Below are 8,908 nucleotides of genomic sequence, written 5' to 3'. Positions count from 1 at the left end.
CAGGCAGACAGAATGGCAGGCAGAGGCAGAAGCAGGCTCCCTGCCGAGCAAGGAGCCCGATGTGGGACTCGATCCCAGGACGCTGGGATCATGACCTGAGCCGAAGGCAGCTGCTTAACCAACTGAGCCACCCAGGCGTCCCTGAATCAGGCTCTTGACACTTGTACTTATTAACCATGCAGCTTTGGGCTCTCTGAGCCTCAGTTTACCCCCTGGTAAGATGAGGAGATGGAAGCCTACCACCCTGGGTTGCTGGAAAGATTCCTATTAAACGTTCTCATCCATCCATCCAACGTTCTCATACATCCTGATTCTCACCTACCCTATAGGCAGGTATGAATTTTATCCCCATTTACCAGGTAAGGAGGAAGGCTCAGAATGGGGGAAGAAGTGACTTGCCCAACATTCCACAGCCAGCAAGAACTAGAGCAGAGATTCATACCCAGGCAGGCTGATTTTGGGGCTCACATCCTTAGCCAGATGTTACAGCGCTGGGCACACAGTAGGCACTCCACAGATGGGGACCCTGGGAAGACCTTGCTTTCTTGTCAGCGTCTTCTAGGACAACGGCTCCTCACTGCAAACCACATCTTTTTTCTTTATTTCCCTCCCCCTCCAATCCCTGCTTGGAGACACAAGCCCTCTCGGCACCCTCTGTCTGATGGATTTTCGGATTATCCCCATCTTGATTAGTTCCAGAGCCTCCCAGCGGAAGCAGGAGTTATTTTGGGGTCTTGATGGCTCCCTCTGGCTGCCTCTGACCTCCCACCTCCCCCACTCCCCCAGTGCAGACACCTCTCCCATCGACTGCAGGGTTCATTAGCTACTGTCCGGGCTGCTTGCTCTCGGCCCCCTGCAGCTCTCAGCTCAGACTCCAGCCGCAACACCTGCTCTCCGCTCCTCTCCTCCCCTGACCCACAGCCGGTCCCGCCTTCCCACCGTTTTGTCGGGGTGAAGGATGCCGACTCTTTCCTACTCCTTGGCCCCTGACTCTGCCTCATCGCAGTGACCCTCCCTTCAGTTTTAGGATTTTTCCAGACTTGAGCAAAATCTCACACACCATTTGGACACAAATATTTTTGGCTGGTGATCTGACTCCCTGTTCCTGTTGGAATTCATTCCCTTGTGTCATTCAGCCTGGGTGGGAGTGGCTCAAAAATTCGCAAGGAAACATTTTATGGGATGCAGGTCTTGTCACAGCTAATAAGAAAAATTTCCAAGGGGATGCAGGACACCCCCTTGCCGCTGCCGCCATGTTATGTCACAGGGCGTGGGGCTGACGTCACAGGGACGGGGCGTGGGCTCCGCTGTATCTGTCTGTTCTCTCTGCTTCTGGCTTTCTCTTCCAGCTCTGTGCTCTGCCAGGGCCGCCCGCAGGCCCTGCTTGCTTTTCAAAAATAACTCTTGAGTCTCACTGAGGTGGGGGGCTGCTTCCTTGGTGTCCCAGGCTGTGTGTTAATCCTTCCAACGCAAGACTTCCTGAAGCCAACTCTGGGCTGGGCTGGGGAGCTTATCAGTTGCTTGGCTGAAGATTCAGCTGCTGACATCCTGTTTTAGTACCGATGGCCTTCAAGGAAGTGGGACGAGTGAGACCCTCCCGGTGCCCCCCAAGTCATTTCATTTATTCACTCATTCACTCATTCACTCATTCATTCATTCATTCATTCAACAAGCATCTTCAGTGACCATTGCCTACAGAGCACACCTCTGAGTGGCCTCTGTTGCTTTTCCATGTGTTTCTGAGTTATCTCCTTGGTCCTCTTTGAATTTCTACTTTGTTCTCTAAAGTAAGGGGATTTTAACTACAGTGGCCAGTCAGTCCCAGAAGGAAACAGATGGCACGTTCAAATTGGATAATTGAGGGAGGCTGAATCAAGGGACTAGTTAGGCGTCAGCGGGGTGTCGGGGATTCACAGGGGATTGTGCGTTCCCGGGCTAGTTACAGTGCGAGAGCTCCTGCCTGCTGAAGCCTGGCTGCCAAGGGAGTAGTTCCCCAGCTCAGAGGGGTTGTATGGAAAGAACCACCTTGAGGGAGAAGCTGTGACCTTTTGCTGAGGACCAGAGCCAGCCTGAGGTGGCCTGCAGTGAGGGAGCCCAGGAAGAACGATTCTGACCTCACCCTTCCCTTGCCCTTGCATATCTCCCTGGGGCTCCCTATCGGCCAAACCTGATGAAAAGCCAAAGGACAGAGGAGACTGTTGAGTCTGAACAGGTCAGTCTCCATGGGCACAGAGCTGGGTGGAAGAGGGGAAGAGTCGTTCTAGACAGGTGCATGGAAGAGACTCTGTTTCTTCCCTCCTAGTAGGCATCGTAGGTCACATGGATAAGTGCTCAACAATGTCAGCTCTTACCATTAGTGCTTGTATTAGTTGTTCACTGGTGCGTGACAAGTCACCCCCGGACTCCGCGGTTTTAAAAGCTTATGAATATTTCTTACTTCACCCAGTTTCTGGGGGTCAAGAATCGGGAGCAGCTGAGCTGTGTGGTTGTGACTCATGGCCCCTCCTGAGGCTGCGGTCAAGCTGGTGGCCAGCCATCTGAAGGCTGGACTGGGAGTGCAGGATCCAGCTGGCTCCCTTCCATGGCTGGCGAGTTGGCACTGGCTGTTGGCAGAAGCCCTCAGTTCCTTGCCATCCAGACCTCTCTGCAGGGCTGCTTGAAAATCCTCATGACTTGGCAGCTGGCTTCTTCCAGAAAGAGTGAGCCAGGAGCAGAAGTCTCAATGAGTTTTCTGACCTAGTCTCCAAAACCACAGACCATCATTTCGAAAACATCCTAGGGGTTACACAGGTTGGTCTATTCAATGTGGAGGAGGCCCCATGGGGGCAGGAACCCTCCGAGTCCTTCTTAGAGGTTGGTGCCCACAGTTCATAATACAGTTGCTCATTTAATCCTTTCAACAATCCTATGAGCTTATCTAATGAAAAAAAATGAAACAAAACAAAAACCTAACAAACATGGGGCAACTGGAGGGCTCAGATGGTAGAGCCTCTGACTCTTGTTCTCAAGGTCATGAGTTTGCAGGACATGGAGCCTACTTAAAAAACAATAAACAAACAAAACAAAACAAATCCTATGAGATAAGTATTATTGTTACAACTATTGTCACTTTTCTTTTGGGAAAATAGAGGCACAGAAAAATGAAATAATGCGCCCCAGATTATGCAGCTAGTTAGTAGCAAAGCCAAGAATTCAACCCAGGTGGTCTTAAAAAAATTTTTTTTTTAAGATTTATTTATTTTAGAGAGGGGGAGAGAGAGAGAGCACAGTGGGGAGGGCCAGAGGTAGAGGGAGAGTCTGAGGCTGACTCTGTGCTGAGTGTGGAGCGCGAGCCCGGGCTCCATCTCATGACCTGGAGATCACAACCTGAGCCAAAACCAAGAGTTGGATACTTAACCAACAGGTGGTCTTTTTTAGAAAAATCAATTTTATTGGGGTATAATTCACATACAGTAAAAAATGCTAATGGAGTTATAGAACATTTTTCTACACCCCCCACCCCAAATTTTTCCTCATGCCCTTTTGTGGCCATTCCTCCTGGGCTCTGCTCCAGCCAATCACTGATCTGGTTTCTGTCTCTACAGATGGTCTTGTCTGTTTTGAACTTCCTATAAATGAAACCATACAGTATATTCCCATTTGTGACTGGCTGCTTTTGTTGAACAAAAATGTTTGCAAGGTTCCGATATATTGTTACATGCATTGGTAATTTTTTCTTTTGTTATTGCTGAGTAATATTCTGCATTGATATAAGAGAAGTCCCTGACTAGTTTCCTGTTCAATGTCACTTGGGTTGTTTCCAGTTTGGGGCTATTCTGAATAAAGCTGATAAGGACTTCATGTTCTTCTTCTTCTTTTTAAAGATTTTGTTTATTTATTTGACAGAGAAAGAGATCACAAGGAGGCAGAGAGGCAGGCAGAAAGAGAGGGGGAAGAAGGCTCCCTGCTGAGCAGAGAGCCCGATGCGGAGCTCGATCCCAGGACCCTGAGATCATGACTTGAGCGGAAGGCAAAGGCTTAACCCACTGAGCCACCCAGGTGCCCCAGACTTCATGTTCTTTGCATGGACTTGTGTTTCATTTATCTCAAGTAAAGAGCTAGTGGAACTGCTGGATCAAATGGTCAGTGTATATTTACCTTCATAAGAAACTGCCAAACTTTCCTAGTATAATTGTGCCAGTTTATACTCCCACCAGCAGAGTATGTGGGTTCTGGTTGTTTCATATCCTCACCCATATTTTGTATCATCAGTCCTGTTAATTTTAGCTATTCTAATCTATTTATATCTTTCTAATTTATTTTAATTTAATTTATTCAAGAGACAGAGAGAGGGTACGTCAGAGAAAGCATGAGTGGTGGAGGGAGAGGGAGAAGCAGGTTCCCCTTTGAGCTGGGACCCCAATGTGGGGCTCGATCCTAGGACCCTGAGATCATGACCTGAGCTAAACGTGCACACTTAACCGACTGAGCCACCCAGGCACCCCTAAGCTGTGTATATCTTATTGTAATTTTAATTTGTACTTCCCTGTCAACTAAAGATATTGAGCATATTTTCATGCACATACTGGCCATTTATATGTTCTTTTTTGGGAAGTATATGTTTGATTCTTTTGCCTCTGTTTTACTGGTTTATTTGTTTTCTCATTATATAGTTGTGAGAGCTCTTTATTGTGGACATAATTTCTTTGTGAGATATACACACGCAACACACATACACACACATACACACCCATAAAATGAACATTTTCTGTAAGCTTATGGCTTACAGTTTCATTTTTTAAGAGTATATTTTGAAGAACAGCAGTATAAAATTTTGATGAAGTTCTATTTATCAATTAATCGCTTTTGTTATTTGTGCTTTTGTGTGTCCTAAGAAATTTTTAGGCCACAAAGATTTTCTCTTATGCTTTTCTCTAGAAGTTTTATGGTTTGGGTTTTTGCATTTAGGTCTCTGATCCATTCAGAGTGAGTTTTTTTATATGGTGTGAGGTAGGGGTCACAGTTAATTTCTGCTTTGGCACAGGTTTGTTCTAGTGCTAGCTTCTTTTCCCCACTGAATCATCTTGGCACCTTTGGCAAAATCAGTTGATTGGATGTGTATGGATTTTTGGACTTCATTCTGTTTCACTGATCTATATGTCTGTCCTTAGGCTAATACCACATTGTCTTGATTACTACAGACTTATAGCAATTTTTGAAATCAAGTAGCCTCAGGTGTTGTAACTTTGTTCTTATTTTTCAAAATTGTTTTGGCTGTTCTAGTTTGTCTGCATTTCCACATACATTTTAGAATCTACTTGATCATTTCTACCACCACAACAAGAAAAGCTGCTGAAATTTTGATCAGGATTGTACTGAATCTATAGATTCACTATGGGATGAAGTGAAATTTTATAGGTGAATGTGGTATATATCTCCATTTATTTAGGTCTTTTATTTCTCTCAGTAAGATTTTATAGTTTTCAGTGTACAGATCTTGCATATTTTATTAACTGTATCCCTAAATATTTTATGTTTTTTTTGATGCTAATGGAGATGTTTTCATGCATTTAACTTCCCAATTATTCATTGCTGGTATAGAGAAATGCATTTTTTAAAAAAGATTTTATTTATTTATCTGAGAGAGAGACAGTGAGAGAGAGCATGAGAGGTGAGAAGGTCAGAGGGAGAAGCAGACTCCGCATGGAGCTGGGAGCCTGATGCGGGACTTGATCCTGGGACTCCAGGATCCTGACCTCAGCCGAAGACAGTTGCTTAACCAACTGAACCACCCAGGCGCCCGAGAAATGCATTTTTATATATTATCTTGTACCCTTTCATTTTGTTAAACAAAGTTCTTATAGTCTTGTTTCGTAAATTCGTAGGATGTTCTATGTGCATAACTATGCCATCTGCAAATAAACACAATTTAACTTCACCCTTTCCCCATTTTTTTTCTTCCCTTGTTGTCCTGGGTAGGACCTTCAGTCCACTGTTGCATAGAAATAGAGCATATAGGGGTGCCTGGGTGGCTCAGTGGGTTAAGCCTCTGCCTTCGGCTCAGGTCTTGGTCTCAGGGTCCTGTGACTGAGCCCCGCATCGGGCTCTCTGCTCAGCAAGGAGCCTGCTTCCTACCGCCCCCCACCTACTTGTGATCTCTGTCTGTCAAATAAATCAATAAATAAATCTCAAGAAAAAGAAAGAAAGAAATAGAGCAGATATTCTTGCCTTGTTCCCAGTCATAGGGATAGAAGTGTTTAGACATTCAGCATATGCTGACTACAGGTATCTTGTTTTAAAGATTGAAAATTTTAAGAAAAATTCTTATTTACTTATTTATTTCAGATCAGAGGGCACAAGCAGGGGAAGAAGCAGGCAGAGGGAGAAGAATGCTTCCCGCTGAGCAGGGAGCCCTCTGTAGGACTTGATCCCAGGATCCTGGGATCATGACCTGAGCTGAAGGCAGATGCTTAACTGACAGCCACCCAGGTGTCCCTCTTTTTTTATTAATTTTAAAAAGATTTTATTTATCCATTTGAGAGAGAGAAAGAGAGAGTGAGTGAAGGGAGGGGCAGAGGGGGAGAATCTTTAAGCTGAATTCTCGCTGAGCATGACACGGGGCTTGATCCCATGACCCATGAGATCATGAACCCAGCTGAAACCAAGAGTCGGACACCGAACCAACTGAGTCACTTAGGTGCCCCTAAAAAAATTTATTTTAAGTAATCTCTTTGTGGGGCTTGAACTCATGACCCAGAGATCAGGAGTTGCCTGATCTACTGATGGAGTCAGCAAAGTGCCCCATCTGTAGGTATTCTGAAGCTGCCCTTCAGCTGGTTAAAGAAATTCTCTTTATTTTGGCCCTGTTCAAGTTTGTTTTTGTTTTTAAATCATGAATGGGTGTTGATTTTATCAAATGTTTTCTCACATCAATTGGCATGATCATGAAGTGGCCCCAGATACATCCTTTAAAAAAAAAAATTGAGGTGAGATTCACCTAACATATAATTAACCGTTTTTAAAGTGAGTGGTTCCGTGGCATTGACTAACCATTGCCTCTACCCAGTTCCCAAACACTTTTCTCACCCCACAAGGAAACCCTGTGCCCGTTAAGAAGTTACCCCCCATTCTCCCTCCTCACAGCTCCTGGCAACCATCAATTTGCATCCCATCTCTATGGATTTACCTATTCTGGACACTTTGTATAAATGGGGTTGTGCAATATGTGACCTCTCATGTCTGGCTTATTTGACTTAGCATAACATTTTTGAGATTGGTTGACACTGTGGCATGTGGAAGTATGCTATTCCTTTTTATGGCTGAATAGTATCTCATTATATGGAAACACCACAATTTCTTAACCTGGCTGTATTCTTTTTTTTTTTTTTTAAGATTTTATTTATTTGACAGACAGAGATCACAAGTAGGCAGAGAGGCAGGCAGAGAGAGAGAGAGAGGGAAGCAGGCTCCCTGCTGAACAGAGACCCTCTATGTGGGGCTCAATCCCAGGACCCTGAGACCATGACCTGAGCCTAAGGCAGATGCTTAAACCACTGAGCCACCCAGGTGCTCCTACGCCGCTGTATTCTTAACCATTATTCTATGCTGTCTTTCCACGTGCCTGGTGTTGTCATTAGCTCTCCAGGGACAACAGAAAACAAAGAATTAGCCTTGCCCAAGTGGAGCCGAAGTCGCTTCTGGAACTTAGTATGCTTTCTGGCGATCGTGTGTTTCCATTCCTGGTCAGACTGAAGGCCCTGTACATTCCTGCTCATAGCATACCAGAGTTTAGTTCACTGTTCAGATAGGTGTTAATCTGGGTAGGCTTCATGGAGGAAGCAACTTTTGAGTGGAGCCTTGAGGTTCGAGGAGGTGAGCATTCTCCTTGAGCCCACAGTGATTAATAACCATTGCTTATCAGACTCATGCCATGTGCCACATATTGTAATGAATGTGTTAACTTTCCAGGGTCAGCCAGCTACTGAGGGGCAGAGGAAAGTTTGGATTTGAACCAGGACCCACTCCTGGAAGGACCGCCTTGTACTGACTGCCTTTCTAAGCCTCACTCCAGACTGGGGTTGGGTTTTTTTCTTTTCTGTATTCTATCTCCCCTGTCTTTCTGCTTCTGGGGACATCTGGATGGGACTAGAGAGTGACAGATTGAAGGTCGAAGCCTGGATTGGGGCACCCCACGTCTTGGAAAGGACTCTTCAGCTCCTACCTTGCCAGGTCCTTTGGACTTAGCTGAGACCTGGGCCTTTGGGGCATCCTCTGTCCTTCGCAGCACCCTTTCCTCCCCCAGCCTCCCTACTCCTCCTTCCTTAGCCCCTCTAGCTCATCGGGCTGTGCTGGAGTCTGTGGGGAAAGGAGCAGGATTTTGGCTAAATATAAACCAGGCTGTTCCAGTTTCCAAATAGAACAAAGGAGCAGGGTGTTAAGTTGATTTTTATAAATAAAGAGAGAGGGAGTGAGAGAATATTTTTTCGAGATGTTTAATAAAATCGCCTGTGAGAGGCAGGAAAATCACTGGGCTGCAGTGGGAGGGTTTGGAGGAGGAAGGGGGTGAGTGAGAGGGTGGGAAGTGCTTCCTCCTTCCTGCTGTGATCCTTGCCAGTGTCCTTGTCCTTTTCCTGGGACCAGAGAGAGACGGTGGGGCAGAAGGGGCCTGAGAGGCAGGGGAGGGACATGAGGGTCCCCGGGAGGAGGAGGAAGAGAAGGACAAGGAAGGCTCATAATCATAACAGCCACTGCGTGTCGAGCAGCCACAGTACGCCAGGTCCTGGGCTAGATGTACGCATCATCTCACCAAGTGCGCACAAACGCAGAGAAGCTGGGATGCTCGTCATTGGGTGCTCTGCGATCTAGCCCCTGCCTACCTCTCTGACCTCATCTCCTCACTCTCTCCCCCTGGCTCACTTCACTCCCACCA

This window comes from Neovison vison, chromosome 3, assembly GCF_020171115.1.
Source record: "Neovison vison isolate M4711 chromosome 3, ASM_NN_V1, whole genome shotgun sequence".
Classification (NCBI taxonomy): domain Eukaryota; kingdom Metazoa; phylum Chordata; class Mammalia; order Carnivora; family Mustelidae; genus Neogale; species Neogale vison.
Note: the sequence above shows the minus strand (reverse complement) of the source record.